This window comes from Chiloscyllium punctatum, chromosome 6 (assembly GCF_047496795.1).
Source record: "Chiloscyllium punctatum isolate Juve2018m chromosome 6, sChiPun1.3, whole genome shotgun sequence".
NCBI classification, from domain to species: Eukaryota; Metazoa; Chordata; class Chondrichthyes; order Orectolobiformes; family Hemiscylliidae; genus Chiloscyllium; species Chiloscyllium punctatum.
Window position 1 is genome coordinate 113,449,557 of NC_092744.1, and position 16,126 is coordinate 113,465,682.

Sequence of the window (16,126 nt, forward strand, 5' to 3'; positions counted from 1 at the left end):
AGATAGCAGGAGGCCATTCGGCCTTTCAATCCTGCTCCACCATTCAAGGGGAAACAGGTGACCATCCAGCTCAGTCTCCTTTTCTTGCTGCGTTCCAATCCCCTTTTATGACTTTATCTCTAAGAACTATATCTATGTTCTCCTTTGGCTTCACTGCTTTTGTTCCAGTGACGTTGCTGTGTTACTGTGTGGGTGTAGGCAAGGGTAATGTGATGATGCTGCCTCCTGGAGGATGCACTCAGCCTCCCTCATCATCCTGCAGTAACAACAACTGGATTTCAGCAACTAGAGATAGAACCCATTTCCAGGATGTGGACATCACTGTCTCAGCCAGCATTTATTCCCCATCTCTCGTTACCCTTGAGAAGATGGTAGTGAGCTGCTGTCTTGAACCATTCACAGTCCATTTGGCGCAGATAGACCGACAATCCTGTGAGGGAGAGTGTTGCAGGATTTTGGTCAAGTGATTCTCTATCTTTGGTTCTTCAAATGCTGGTTAACTTTATCATGATCGGCACATGAGTTTGAGATTTCAGTCAGCAAATCTTCACCATCTAGCACCCTGTATAAAGGAATATGTACAGGTTAGAAATTCAGAACAGACAATTCTAGCTTCTCTGGAATATCCTTTCCCCCTTTCTCCCCCCAAAGCTGTAATGCTCCAGCCCACTTATTACTCTCTCCCACCATTCTGCCTCTGCTGTCCCTAATGTACACCCTCCCCATTCTCATGGAGTGACTGGTAAACAGACCCATGCCACCACTTCCCGTCCCTGGATAGACTCTGCACCCTTTCTGGGTTCACTCCATTTCCCTTCAGTTACTGCAAGTCAATAATGTAACAGGAGAATAAATCAAAAGGAAACAGAAAGGGTGGTAGCAGATCCTGTACAGAAGAGGAACCTTCAGTCTGGGAGAATGGGTAAGACCCTTCTTTGTTTCCCATTGGTCGATTCCCAGCATTATGACAAGTTGGGGATGGAACTTGGGCCCATGTGGGTGTGGTGACACTTTGACCCCCCCCAACCCATCAATACTACAAGCTGATACGTTCCTTCTCCAGGAAATCACAACGTCAAATGCTTTCCGCTAATTACCCCAAAGCACATGCTCCAAAATCCGCCCATATTCTGCACATGTGCAGTGCTAGGCTTCCCCACACACGCGTGGTCCCTGCCTCAGGGATTGTGGGAGATGTAGCCCCCATGAAGCCACTGGAGATATGTTTATTGATAGTGAATGAAAAGTGAGGGATGGAGGGTCTTGTGTATAGGATCCCCATTCAGACACGGGCTGGTACTGGATTTTACTGAGACATCTGCTTCCACAACCTGATTTCTGACATAAGGAACATTGATTTAGCCAATTGCGGAGTGGGGAGGTTAATAAGGGGTAGCAGATTTTAAGCAGATGTAGCTCAGTGGTTAGCACTGCTGCCTCACAGCGTCAGGGACCCGGCTTTTATTTCAGCCAGAGTCGACTGTGTGGAGTTTACACGTTCTCAGCATGTCTCGGTGGTTTCCTCGGGTGCTCGAGCTTCCTCCTACAGTCCAAAGATGTGTTGGTTAGGTGGATTGCCTATGCTAAACTGTCCACAGTGTCCATGTATGTGCCGGTTAGGCCATTAGCCATGGGAAATGCAGGGTTACAGGGATAGAGTGGGTCTGAATGGGATGCTCATCATAGGGTTGGTGTGGACTCCATGGATGAATACCCTGTTTCTGCACTACAGGGACTCTATTATATTCTCATGAAGAAGAATGTACTTGTCTCAATGTGTTGCAAATCTGTGGAATTCCCTATTCAAAATGCGGTGGATGCCAGGACAATGAGTAGATTTAATGAAGCGAAGCAGATGTTTATTTTGCAATGAGATGAAGGGTGAGAGAGAACAGGTGGGAAAATCCAGCTGAGACCGAGGTGAGCTCAATCAACACCGTATTAAATGGTGGAGCTGGTTCAAAGGGCTGCATTGCCTCCCCTGTGCCCAGGGCTTATCTTCTTACGGTAATAACTGGAATGCTGAATTAAAACTCACCATCTTCACTAAAGGAGATTTGGGAAAATGCAGGATAGTCAGGTGGATTAGCGTTCCAAATTTAGGTAGTGAGGAAGCGTGTAGGAGATAATGATTTTGCAATTTTAAACTGAGGGGGACAGTGATTTATAGTTTTCGACTGTGCAGTACATTCACACCGTCCAGAATACTCTGTTGTGAATATCTATCCTATACTTTACTACAAAGCCAAGGTCTTTGAGAATGAAATGCAAAACACCCAGGTAACATTGTCGCACCTCGTAATCTGATAAAAGACTTCTGATAAATCTGGTTGAATTTAGAATACAGCTGGAATGCCGGAAGATTAGATCCAATCCCAAGATCAGTGCTTAAACAAAGGAGACTACAATAGGATGAGGCAGGAGTTGGCTAATGTAGACTGGAAGCAAAGGCTTTATGTATGGGAAAGTTGAGGACAGTGGGGGAATATCAAAGCAATTTTTCAAAGTGCTCAGCAAAAGTATATATCAGTGAAAAGGAAGGACTGTAGGAAAAGGCGTAATCTGCCGTGGGTTTCTGAGGAAACAAGGGAGTCTATCAAATTGAAATAGAAGGCATACAAATTGGCAAAGACCAAGGAGAAACTAGGAGATTAGAAAAACTTTAAAGATCAACAGAAAGCGAAATGGGATTGGGGGAGAAAAAAGTGATGAGTAGCTATCCCCAGGGCCAGAATAGCAGTTTACCCTGCTAGAGGGGAACCTATTGTGTGTGGAACATATGGCCTCTGTAATTGCTGAAGCACTTAACTGTTACCATAGAGATAATCCTGATCAAATTAAAAATCACACCACACTCCAAAGGCTTGTACTTCCAAATAAACCTGTTGGACTATAACCTGGTGATGTGTGGTTTTTAACTTTGTCCACCCCACCACCGGCTCCTCCACATCAGAATCCTGATAGATACCCCACTGAAGCTGAAGCGTCTGTCAGATACTTGAGGGAGCCACAGGGGTGTGGGGGGAGTGGTGTGTGTTTTAACCACAAAGTGCTAAACTGAACTGGACTTTCTAATTGCCGTTGCCATGGAGATAATACTGAGAGACAGTCTCTATTCAAAGTCCCAAACCACCAAGGTATAAGAATGGGAGCCGTACATCGGACAGGTGGGGAGTTACCTGATGCTGCCTGGAGGCGTTTTGCATGTGCACTATCCATGTACCTGCCATGTTTCATCAATAAAGACTCAAAGAAGACCTCTGAGTTCTGTGCCTGATTATTCCTATCCAGCAGGGTTCAGGAATATGAGCACACAGCAGTCAGTCTTCACAGTGGAGGATATGAAGAACATGCCAGTAATTGATAAGGAGAATGAGGAAGGGGAGGACCTAGATAATAACCATTATCGTGAAAGAGTTAGAGCTGGGCAAGCTAATGGAGTTAAAGGTAGACAAGTCTCATTGCCCTGATGGAATACATCCCAGGATACCAACAGAGTTAGTGGGAGAAATAGCAGATGCACTTAGAGTCATAGCATCCTGCAGCAGAGAAAGGACCTTTGGCCCAAACTGGCCCATGCTGACCAGAATGTCCATCCACACTAACCCCATTTCCCTGCACTTGACCCATCTGCTTATGAACCTTTCCTATCCATGTATTTGTCCAAATGTCTTTTACCTGTTGTGAGTGTACCCACCTCAACCACTTCCACTGGCAGCTCATTCTATATTCATACAACCCTCTGTGTAAAACAGTTGCCCCTCAGCTTCCCTTTTATTCTTTCTACTCTAACCTTAAACTGATCCAATCAAGCCGTCCAATCCTTGAGTTCCTGGGAAAAAGACTGAGTGCATTCGCCTTATCCATGCCTCTCATGGTCTTATACACTTCTCGAAAAGAACCCCCTCAGTTTCCTCTGCTCTAAACATAAAATCCTCACTTCTCCAACCTCTCCCTATAACTCAGACCGCTGAGCTCTGGCAACATCCTTGTAAATTGTTCTGCACTTTTTACAGTTTAATAACTGAAACCTACATTACATTCATCATATTTCCAGTGTTTCCCCACAGCGCTGGAACCAACGTGACAATGCCAATGGATTACAATCCATGCTCGACAATGAACTCCTTGACAACAATCCTGCTTTCATAGTGCTTCCCATGGTGTAGGTATCCTTGTGTCTTTAATGAACCATGCAGCCAGAAAGACTTGTCCTTCTACAAAGCAAAGTTGTGGCTTAATTGTTCCTGGGAAATGTGGCATGATTTTCCAGACTTTCAAAAGCAAATGAAATCTCTCTCCACACTCACCATGCTGACATGGACTTGGCAGTGTCTCAGTACTTTTCCAGTCACACTGAGATTTGAAATATTTGCCCACGGACAGAATGCACACCTTTCCTTCCAGATGAAAAGGCCAATGATATTCAGATCGGCACAGATCAAGTAACCATCAGATCTGAACATGAAGTTCAATTTGTATTTCTCATCCGCAAATCAACCCTTTCAGTACCATACAACAGAGCACACAAGTTACCACTGTTAATACAGGATGGAAATTCATAAGACAATTGTAGTATTAAACTGTAGTTTCCTTGTTCCCCCAAAGCTTTAAACCTCAGTCTCACAATTTCTCTCTTCTGTGAACTGAAATCCAAACCAATCCCCCCACTCCTTTCCTCCACACCCAGTTCTCACACACACTTTCTTCGAACTCAGTTTCCTAGCTCCTGATGAGAACCATCCTGCATACACTGCTTCCTGCTCACTCTGGCTAAGACCCATCTTACTAAAATGAGTCAAATTAGAATTTTAATTGCAGGCCCATCCTTGTCTCTTTCCATAACAACCCTGAATCTTCACAAAAGAGTTCTGATAACTTTCTGCAAAACGCTGCCCCACTGATAGTCTGATCACATGTCAGGGTAGCAAGAGAAGGGCCATTCCCCTGGGTCCTGCTCCCAGAGGGATGAAGCTGCTAATGATAGATTAATCCCTCACACCCACAGCCTCCTTCCCAGGCACTGACCCATATTGCGCATACTCCCACAATTGGTCAGCACTGCGCCCGTGCACTGGTCTCCCCTCCTACAGCACGTGCTCCCGATCATACAGGAGTCTGGGTGATTGACAGCAGCTGCTGCCCAATATATCAGAATCCCTACAGTATGGAAACAGGCCCTTCGGCCAAACAAGTCCATACCGACCCTCCAAACAGTAACTTACACAGACCCATTCCCCCTAATAATGTAACTAATACTATGGGCAATTTCAAATGGCCAATTCACCTGCCCTGCACATCTTTGGATTGTGGGAGGAAATCCGCTCAGACACGGGGAGATTGCGCAAACTCCACACAGACAGTCGCCCGCGGCCGGAATCGAACCCGGGTACCTGGTGCTGTGAGGCAGCAGTGCTAACCACTGAGCAGTCTCTATAGAGTGGAGGGGGCGGGGCGGGAGGACTGGGTGAATGGGATTGTGAACAGTGAATGAAAGTGGAGGACACTGGGCGATGGACAGGTCAGTGAGGGACAGGATCAGTGCAGCAGCAGGAGGGGATCCTGGACAAACTGAGCAATGGGAGAGTCTGACAGGAGAGAAACTACAGGAAGGTTCTGTTTGGAGACTCAGGCAGGGACAGCTGGGAGACTGTATGGCCTGAGGGCTTGGGCAGGTTTACTAATCAGCCTCTTCAAAGATGCTGTTTCTCAACTCTGAGACTGATCCTCCTAGTCCAGAGGTAAGGACACCACCATTTCCTGGTGGGCAAGGGATAAAGAGACTGCCTTTCAAAAGGAACTCACCTGTGTTGGTGACATTAACAAGACTCAATACAGAGTCACTGACAAAATGCTGGTGTACTTGAACTTCATCCAGAATATTAACACCTATAACTGGGCAACGCAGACCCCAATGTACAGAGTTAAATCCTGGATACTAATAACAGCTTTGTGCATGGGAAATCATATCTCATGAATTTGACTCAGTTTTTTTGAAGAAGTACCAAAGAGGATTGCTGAGGTCAGAGCATGGACATGATCTACATGGACTTCAGTAACGTGTTTGACAAGGTTCCTCATGGGAGACTAGTCAGCAAGTTAGATCGCCCGAAGGTAGAAGGCAGAGGGTGCTTTTCAGGCTGGAGGCCTGTGACCAGTGGAGTCTCACAAGGATTGGTGCTGGATCCACTACTTTTCATCATTTATATCCATGATTTGGATGTGAACATAAGAGGTATTGTAAGTAGGTTTGCAGATGACACCAAAATGGGAGGTGTAGTAGACAGTGAAAAAGATTACCTCAGAGTACAAGAGGATCTGGATCAGATGGGTGAATGGGCTGAGGAGATCAGTTTAGAAAAATGTAAGCTGCTGCATTTTGGAAAAGCAAACTTTAGCAGGACTTATACAGTTAATAGTAAGTTCCAGGGGAGTGCTGCTAAACAAAGAGTCCTTGGAGTGCAGGTTCATAGTTCCTTGACAGTAGAGTAGCAAGTAGATAGGATAGTGAAGGCGGCAGTTGGTCTGCTTGTCTTTATTGGTCAGAGCATTGAGTATAGGGGTTGGGAGGTCATATTGCGGCTGTACCGGACATTGCAAAAGGTGCCGAATCAATATACCATAGAATTCTGTTCTCCTTCCTATCAGATGGATGTTCTTAAACTTTAAAGAGATCAGAAATGAAGTATAGCATGTTGCCAGGGTTGGATAGGCTGTTTTCCCTGGAGCGGCAGAGGCTGAATGGTGACCTAAAGAGATTTTTAAAATCAGGCTGGGCGTGGATAGGGTAAATAGACAAGATATTTGCCCTGCAGTGGGGGAGTACAGAACTAGGGGACTGGGAGGGAGGATAGGCAGGTAGACAGGGGGTGGGTGGGTGGAGAGGGGTGGGACTGAAATGGGTGGGGAAAGAGAGGGGGGACAGAGAGGGGTGGCATAGAGACAGATGAGGAGGACAGAAAGTGGGATTAGAAGGGAGGGGAACAGACAGGGGGAACAAAGGGGGGGGCGAATGACAGAAAGGGGAAACAGACCCGGGGTGGGGGGAGATGGCAGGAGGAACAGGCCGACAGAGGGGGAAAAACAGGCCGACGGGTTGAGGGGAATGTGGACAGGCCGACGGGGGGGGGGGGGTGGAGAGACAACCAACAAAGGAGGGAAGTGGGGGGGCAGACGGAACAGGCCGACGAGTTGAGGGGGGAGAGACAGGCCGATGGGGGGGGGGTGGGACAGCAGACAGAGCAGGGGAAGATGCGGAGAAGATGGAGAGTTATTTTATAGATCTAAAACTCAACCCTGTTCCTGTTTTCTCCTCCTCACCTTAATTCCCTCTGAAAGTCTCAGAACAACTGCGTAGTTCTTGGAAAGTAGAGTTTCAGGGAGATCAGGTGCTCAACGTGGCATTTGGGACACTACCATTGAATGGAATGTGCTGATCAATAAATGTACTCTGGTTCGATTCCACTGTCTGTGTGGTGTTTGCACATTCTCCCTGTGTGTCTGCGTGGGCTTTCTCTGGGTGCTCTTAATTTCCTCCCACAAATCCAAAGACATGCAGGTTAGCCGGATTAGCTATGGGTAATGGCAGGTTACAGAGTTAGGGTGGAATGCTGTTCCGATGGTTGGTATGGTTTCATGGGCCGAAAGGCCTGTTTCCACACTGTAGGGATTCTGTCACTGAGTATAGGGATTAGGAGGTCACGTTGTGACTGAGTAGGGCATTGCTGAGGCCAGTTTTAGAATACTGTATTCAATTGTGGTCTCCCTGATTTCAGAAAGATGTTACCAGAATAGGACTCAACGTCTTAATGACAAGTTCCTGGGAAGTGTTGACAGACAAACAGACCATGCAGTGTGGGTTGATAGTTCCTTGAAAGTGTGGTTGAAGGTAGACAGGTCGGTCAAAGTGGTGTTTGGTATGCTAGCTGTTATTGGGCAGTGCATTAAGTGTAGGAGTTGGGAGATCATGTTTCGGTTGTACAGTTTATTGGCTCAGCCAAATTTGGAATCCCCAGACTGCTTTCAATTCCAGTCTCCCTGCTATAGGAAAGACGTTGGGAAACTTGCAAGAGTTCTGAAAAGTTTTTCCAGGGTGTTGCCAGTATTGGAACATTTGAACCATAGGGAGAGGCTGAATAGGCTGAGGCTATTTCCCTGCAGCACTGGACACTTTAGGTGGCTTTATTGAACTTTATAAAATTATGAGGAGCAATGATAGCAATGGTTTCTTTTTTTTCCCCCAGAGTAGGGGAGACCAAACAAATGCGAATCTTTTTTCCAAGGTGGAAATGACAAATTCTAGAGGAGAGATGGCAAGTTTAAAGGATGTGAAAACCGAAACCAACTGAAGATGGTGGAAACCAGGCAGAGAAACAGAAGTTTCTGGAAAAGCTCAGCAGGTCTAGCAGCATCTGTGAAAAGAAATTAGAGTTAACATATCTGAGGAAGGGTGACCAGACCCGAAACTTTAACTGATTTTTCTTCACAGATGCTGCATGACCAGCTGAGCATTTCCAACAACATCTGTGCAAGTTTAAAGGGAGTTGTTTGGAGTATATACCTGAGAGGAACTTTATAAAGTGCGAGTCAGACCACATCTGGAGTAATGACAGAAGGTTTGGTCCCTTTATTTAAGGAAATACATCATTCCATCAGAGGCATTTCACAGAAGATTGACTGGGATGATCCCTGGTTTACAGGGATTATCTTTTAAGAAAAGGCTGAAGAAGTTGGGACTCTACTCACTGGATTTGGGAAGAATGAGAGGTGATCTCATTGTAACATGTAGGATTCTTAAAGAGTTTGACAGGGTAAATACGGAGAGGATGTTGCCCATCATGAGGGAGTCTGGAACCAGATTCTGGGTCAGTCACGGAATCACGGATTCTGTTTTGGATTCGTCAAGTTTGAGGCAACACCGACACAGGTCAGGGGTTTCAGTTGCAATGGAGCTGGGGGGAGGTGGAGACAAGAAAGATTTTAAGAGATTGGAATTCCTGGTGTTTGTGATTGTGTAGATGTCTGATCAGAAGGTCACCTTGGGGTCAGATATGAGAGCAATATTGTCAAGAGTGTGGTTCCTGTCTCAGACAGTTCCCAGGGAGAGGGAGGGGCTCAGCAGTAAGGGAAAGTAATTTGTAATAGCAACTGAAGGCAATGGGTTTAACCATTGCAATGTTCCATTGCAGGAAATTGCAGCCAATCCCGTAGTGGGAGTGTGATGAGCAGTTTGATAACTGAGTAATGGGGAGGGATGATGGGGAGGGAGAGCTGGGCATCGTCAGTGTACATGTGAAACCTAACACGGTGCTTTTGGACAATGTCACCTCCTGGCAGTATGTAGGTGAGAAACAGGAGAGACCAAGGAGAGATCCTTAAGGGACACCAAATACAGGGAATTCAGAAAGGAAAGGGAGAGTCGGGATGGAGTAGGTTTTTCCTACAACGGTGGGTTCAAATATTAGTTTGTAGCAGAATGGGAGAGAAGGACATAACCCGAAAAGACAGACAGACAGAACAAGGAACAATATCTGTGATTTGGGGAGGGGCGGTGATGAGGAGGAGGAGCAGCCCAACTCCAAAAGCACTATTCCTACATCAGTGACATCACCCAACTCCACCCTAGTCTCAGCTCATTTACTGAAATACTCATCCATCCCTGTGGTATCTCCAGACTTCATTACCCAAACACACTCCGGGCCAGCCTCCCACATTCAACTTACATGTAATCTCAAGAGTATCTAAAACCCTACTGCCCAAGTGCTCACTTGTACCAAAACTTGTTGATCCATCAAAAGGCTCCTATTAACAAGTAACAATTTAAACTTCTCACCCTTAATGTAATTCCTGGCTGTGAACATCCCTGTCTCCCTGCACCACACAACCTGTGACACCTCAACATCTTATTTTCTTTCAGACTCCCAATGATGTGTTTATTCATTGCTTCACCTGTCTGGCTGTTTCTACTGTTGCCAAGGCAACACGGTCTGGAATTCCCATCCTTACCCCCTCAGACCTGCTTTCCTCCTTTAAGGTATTCCTGAAAACCTGCTTATTTGGCAATTCTTTTGATCACCTGACCTAATATCCCCATCTGTGGCCTTATGTCAGAAGTTTTCAATAGTATTTCTGTGGAATTATAAACATGATAAAAAAAAAACTGTTGTTGATTTGCACACACAATGTCGACTCTTCAATATTACTGAGTGAATAATCTATAACAGCTCTTACCCAAACACATTGTGGGAGCACCTTCACCACAGGAATTGCAGCTGTACAAGGAAGTCAAACATCACCTTCTCCACAGGCAATGGGGCTTTGGCATTAATCACTGGTATCTGTGGAGAGAGAAACACACAGTTGATATTTCAGGGAGCACAAAATGGATTATAGGGAGGGAAAATGGTGCAGAATTTGGGATTTTCAAATTTGTGTTTTACAAAGTGCACTAAGTTCTGTAAAACCTCTCATTCCATACCGTGAAAATTTCCTCCTCTTCCTGGTCAATATGTCTTTCCTTTCCCCTGCCCTTCACCTTCACACATTTCCAATGCCTTGGTCACAACAGCACTGTGCTGCCAGTGAAGTTTATAACATGGTTGAGTATTGTCCCGCCCCTCATTCACTCCGATTGGTTGAAGGACCAACTAGCACCTCCAGCCCCGTTCCCCCACTCTTACTGGTCCTGCGCTGACATCAATAATCCGAGTCCCATTGTGGGCTGGAGCATGCTCAGTGCTTCCTGATTTTGCTGTTGTTCATCAGGTCAGAGAGAGAGAGGGCTCATCCCTGTTTCTCCTGATGTCAGACAATAACAACAACTACCTGCATTGTATGGAGCCTTTCACATTGACAAATCTCCTAAAATGCTTCACGCATGATGGAAACGTTGATTAAAGAGAACGATTTTTAGATACATCTTTAAGGCGGACAGAGGGAGTTAGGGAAGATATTCCAAAGGTTTGTGTCCTCGGCAGCTCCAATCGTGGAGTGAGAAAGGTGGGCAACAGCTTACAATGGAGACAGTTATTGGCTAACCATAAGTTAACAACCTCATGTCGTAGCCCCCCTACCCCACACACCAGTCCTTGTTCTCACAGCCTGCCATTACACACTCCCTATGGTTAGCCAATAACAGTCTCCATTAACAGCTAAAGACCCTCCCCCAGCCAGATCGTTATCCACTCCTTTATCCAACCGTTCTTCTCACTCTATCCCCACCTATCCTTTACTCCTTTTATCTTCCCCCCACAGTAACTTCTGCACATAAACTGACCTTTTTTTTCTCAGTAATATCTCTTCTGTGGAAGGGACACTGGGTCTGAAACTTTAACTCTGATTTTTCATCACAGATACTGCCAGACCTGCCGAGCTTTTCCAGAACCTCCTGGTTGTTGTTTCTGATTTACATCTTCCGCAGTTCTTTTGGTTTTAATTTACGGTGAGTTTGTAATTCAGGTCCCACAGCCTCTGTCCCAGTCTCTGCTGTCTCTCCCAACCCCACCCAGTGACACTGCACCTGCACAGCTCATGGACAGGTGTCGTCTTGCTGGCCACACCCCTCATTCAATCCCATTGGCTGCAGGACTACACAGATTCTCCTCCCATTGGTCTGGAGCTGCCGTCAATCAGCCAGGCCCCATTGTGATGAGAGCGGAGGGCTAATCCCTCTCTCTGCCCAGGGATGAGCTTCATCATTCACAGTGAATGGGGCAGTATCACAGAGCACAGGGCCTGAGGGCTATTCAGCCCATTGGGGCTGTACTTTCTCCCTCTGGAGATGCTGCAAATCTGTCCCAAGTCCCCTCCCATGTGCCCATAGCCCCCCAAATCTTTCCTTAAAAAGTAAAATTCCAAGTCTGTTTCAGAAGACCTGCTGAATCTGTGTCGTTCAGACTGTTCCAGATGCTCAGAACTTACTGAATAAAATAGTGTTCACATTTTCACCTTGTATTATTTGCCAATTACTTGAAAGTTACTAAAAATTGTGACAGTGTGAACAATTCCTCTCTCTCTCTGCAAATTCAAGACCTTGGAACCAAATCTGCACCAGGTCGAAATCACTGCTTCACCTTCTCAGCTCCAAGGATAATTATCTGTGCTGCAGCTAGCTCTCCACAAAAGAGAGGAATGCATCTTAATTTATTAAGATCAAAGAAACAGACCTTCAGTCCAATTCGTCTGTGCCAACCAGGAATCCTAAACTAATGGATTCCCATTTACCAGCTATTGGCCTGTATCCATCAAAACCATGTACCCAATTGGAAGCCTTTTAGATGTTGTGATTTTATCAGCCTCCACTATATCATCTGGTAGCCCCTCCCATACACACACCACACTCAGCTTGAAAACGTTGCCATATAAATCCCTTTTAAATTGTTTCCCTCTCAACTTAAACCCAGGTGCTCTAGTTTTGGACCCACCTAACCTGAGGAAATAGGACCCCGGCTGCTCACCTTATTCACACCCCTCGTGATTTTATAAATCTCCATGAAGTCACCTCTCAGTCTTTGACTCACCAGAGAAAATAGCCCCAGCCTATTCAGGCTCTCCCTGTAGCCCAAATCCTCCAATCCTGGCAACGTTTTTGTAAATCTTGTCCAAACCTTTTCAAGTTCCACAACATCCGTCCCAGAACAGAGTAATTCAAACTGAAAACAGAATTCCAGAAGTGGCTTAATCAATGTCCTGTCCAGCCACAATATGACATCCCAGCTTCTGTATTCAATGCATTGACCAATAACGGAGAGCATTAATGGAGTCCCATTTGCCAGCGGTTCACCCTTATCACTCTAAAAACATTTCTCTTCAAGTACCCAATCAAATGCCTTTTAAATGCTGCAATGGTACTAGACTCCACCCCTTCCTCTGCAGTTCATTCCATACTTGCAATGCCTTCAACATGAACAAGATGCCCCTTAGATCCCTTTTAAATCTTTTCCCTCTCACCTTAAGCCTTTACCCTCTAGTTCTGGACCCACCGAACTTGGGAAAAAGTCCCGGACTGCTCACCTTATCCATGCCCTTCATGATTTTATGAGATCACCTCTCAGCCTCCAACTCTCCAGGGAAAATAGTCCCAGCCTAGTCAGCCTTTCCCAATAGCTCAAACCATCCAACCCTGGCAAAATCCTTGCAAATATTTTCTGAACCCTTTCAATTTCTCAACATTATTCCAAGAACAGGGAGATTGGAACTGAAAACAGAATTCCAGAAGAGCTGTAATCAGTGCCCTGTCCACCCACAATATGACATCACAACAGCTGCATTCAATGCATTGACCAATAACGGGGAGCGTACCAAATGCTGCATTCACTCCCTTACCTTCCTGTGACTCTACTTTCAAGGAACTATGAACCTGCCATTCCAAGGTCTCTGTTCAGCAATGTTCCCCAGGACATGACCATTAAGTGTATAAGTCCTGCCCTGATTTGCCTTTCCAAAATACAACAGCTCACATTTATCTAAATTGAACTCTGTCTGCCATTCCTTGCTCCACTGGCCCATCTGATCAAGATCCTGTTGTATTCTGAACTAACCTTCTTTATTCTACACCTCCAATTTTGGTGTCTTCTGTAAACCTACTGACCATAACTCATATATTCACATCCAAGTCATTTATTTAAGGGCCCAATATCCATCCTTGCAGCACACTGCTGCTCACAGGCCTCCAGTCCGCAAAGCAACCCTCCATCATCATCATCCTCTGTCTCCTCCCTTCAAGGCAGTTTTGTAATGGCTTGCTCTCCCTGCATTCCATGTTATCTAACCCTGCGAACCAGTCTGCTTTGTGGAACCTTGTTGAATGTTCATATAAACAACATTCACCGCCTGGCTTCATCAATTTTCTTTGTCACTTCAAAACACTCACTCAAGTTAGTGAGACCCAATTGTGTATGTACAAAGCCACATTGACTCTCCCTGATCATTCCTTACCTTTCCAAATAGATGGATATCCTGTCCCTCAGAATCCCTTCCAACAACTTGCCTGCCACTGACTTCAGGCTCACTGTTCTCTTGTTCCATGGCCTCTCCTTACCACCTTTTAAAAATAATGGCACCTCACCTGTCGCTATCAACGATACAAGTACCTCAGGAGAGGCCCAACAATCACTTCCCTAGATTTCCAGAAAGTTCCAGGATACACCTGATCAGGTTCCAGGGCTTTATCCACCTTGATGCGATTTAAGACATTCAGTCCCACCTCCTCTGTAACATGGACACTTTTCAAGTTATCACTGTTTATTTCTCCAAACTCTCGAGCTTCCATATACTTCTCCAGTAAAAATGACGTGAAATATTTGCATATCTTTCGCACCCCCTGTGGTTCCATAGACAGCCTTGTTGACCTTTAAGGGGTCCTATTCTCTGGTCCAGTTAATCTTTTGTCTGTGATATATTTGTTTAATCTCTTTGGATCCTATTCCAGGACATCCCAGGAAGGCCGACTTCACGGACCGTAATTTTCCTCTGACTTGATCAACAATGCCCTCCAACACATACCCTCCACTTCCCGCACCTCTGCTTTTACCCCACCCCTCCAGCCACAATAAAGAATATAACCCTGCGGTCTTCACCTTCCACCCCACTAATCTCCAGATACAGCACATTAACCTCTGTTATTTCTGCTACCTCATGTCAGACCCCACCACCAGAGACATATTTCCCTCCCCAACCCTATTTGTGTTCCGCAGAGACGATTCCCGCTGCACCTCCCATGTTCGGTCCACACCCACCCACCAACCCACCCTCCACACCCTTGACCCTCCCTTGCCGCCACGGGATATGTAAAACGTGCGGCCACACCTCCCTCTGACCACTGTCCAAGACCACAAAAGGATCTTTTCACATCAGGCAGAGATTTGCCTGCACATCCCAAAACCTCATCAACTGCATCTGGACACTATGAGAAATTTAAACATGGCTCATCCAACTAACCTACACATCTTTGGACTGTGGGAGGAAACTGGAACACCCGAAGGAAACCCTCACAAACACTGGGGAGAATGTGCCAACGTGAACACAGGCAGTCACCTGAGGCTGGAATTAAACCCAGGTCCCTGGTGCTGAGGAAGCAGCGCTAACCACTGAGCCACAATACTGTGGGATCTTTGGTGCTGATGTGCTGCCCCACTGATACCTCATTTTCTAAGAAGCAGTGATGACGGAGTGAAATTATTGCTAGACAGTTAATCCAGAGACCCAGATAACGTTCTGGGGACCCTGGTTTGAATCGCATCACAGCAGATTTTGGAATGTGAATTCAATAAATATCTGGGAAAAAATAATCTAGTGACGACAAGGAATCCATTGTCAATTGTTGGAAAAACCAATGTGGTCCACTCACGACCTCTAGGGAAGGAAAATGCCATCCTTACCTGGTCTGGTCTGCATGGGACTCCAGACCTATAGAAACGTGGTTGACTCTTACCTGCCGTCTGGGTAAACGCAGCAATAAATGCTGGTCGAGCCAGTGACAGCCTCATCCTGTGAATGAATAAAGAAAACAGTTCAGGTTTTGTTCCTTCTCTAGTAGGTACATCCTACAAACTGAATCTGAAATGTTCTCGTACACACTGAACAAATACCTTTCCATCCAAGCCCTTAACACTACAGCACTCATAGGCCATGTTGGTAAAGTTAAAACCCCTTATCATTGCATCCATATTATTCTTACAGATAACGGAGGTCTCCTGGTAAAATTGTGTCTCAATTCCCTGCTGACTATTGGGAGAGAGTCTATAATACAATCCCAGTAAGATGGTCATCCTTTTCTTATTTCTCAGTACCACACAAATAACTTGCCTGGATGTACTCCCAGGAATATCCTCCCGAAGCCCAGCCATAATGTTATCACTAATCAAAAACACCTCTCTCCCTGCTCTGTTGGCCCCCTTCTATCCTTGCTATAGCATCTATATCCTGGAACATTAAGCTGCTAGTCCTATCCATCCCTGAGTGATGTCCCTGTAATTGCTGTAATATCCCAGTGCCATGTTCAAAACCATACCCTGAGCCCACCTGCCTGACCTGTCAGGTCTCTTGCACTGAAATAAATGCAGTGCAACTGGTCCGTCCCACCTCATTCTGTGACTTGCTCTTGCCTGCCTTGACAGTCTGACTGGTG

The 16,126-nt window shown here is 45.8% G+C and overlaps 1 long non-coding RNA gene across 1 annotated transcript; it reads right to left on the reverse strand.

Moving 5' to 3' along the window:
* Nucleotides 1–317: 317 nt before the first annotated feature.
* Nucleotides 318–15,431, reverse strand: LOC140478544 (uncharacterized). The gene is made up of 3 exons (XR_011960802.1): nt 15,378–15,431; nt 10,231–10,337; nt 318–562 (listed from the first exon to the last, which is right to left on the reverse strand). It is a non-coding gene; the product is annotated as an uncharacterized lncRNA (long non-coding RNA).
* Between the last annotated feature and the right edge of the window lie 695 nt (nt 15,432–16,126).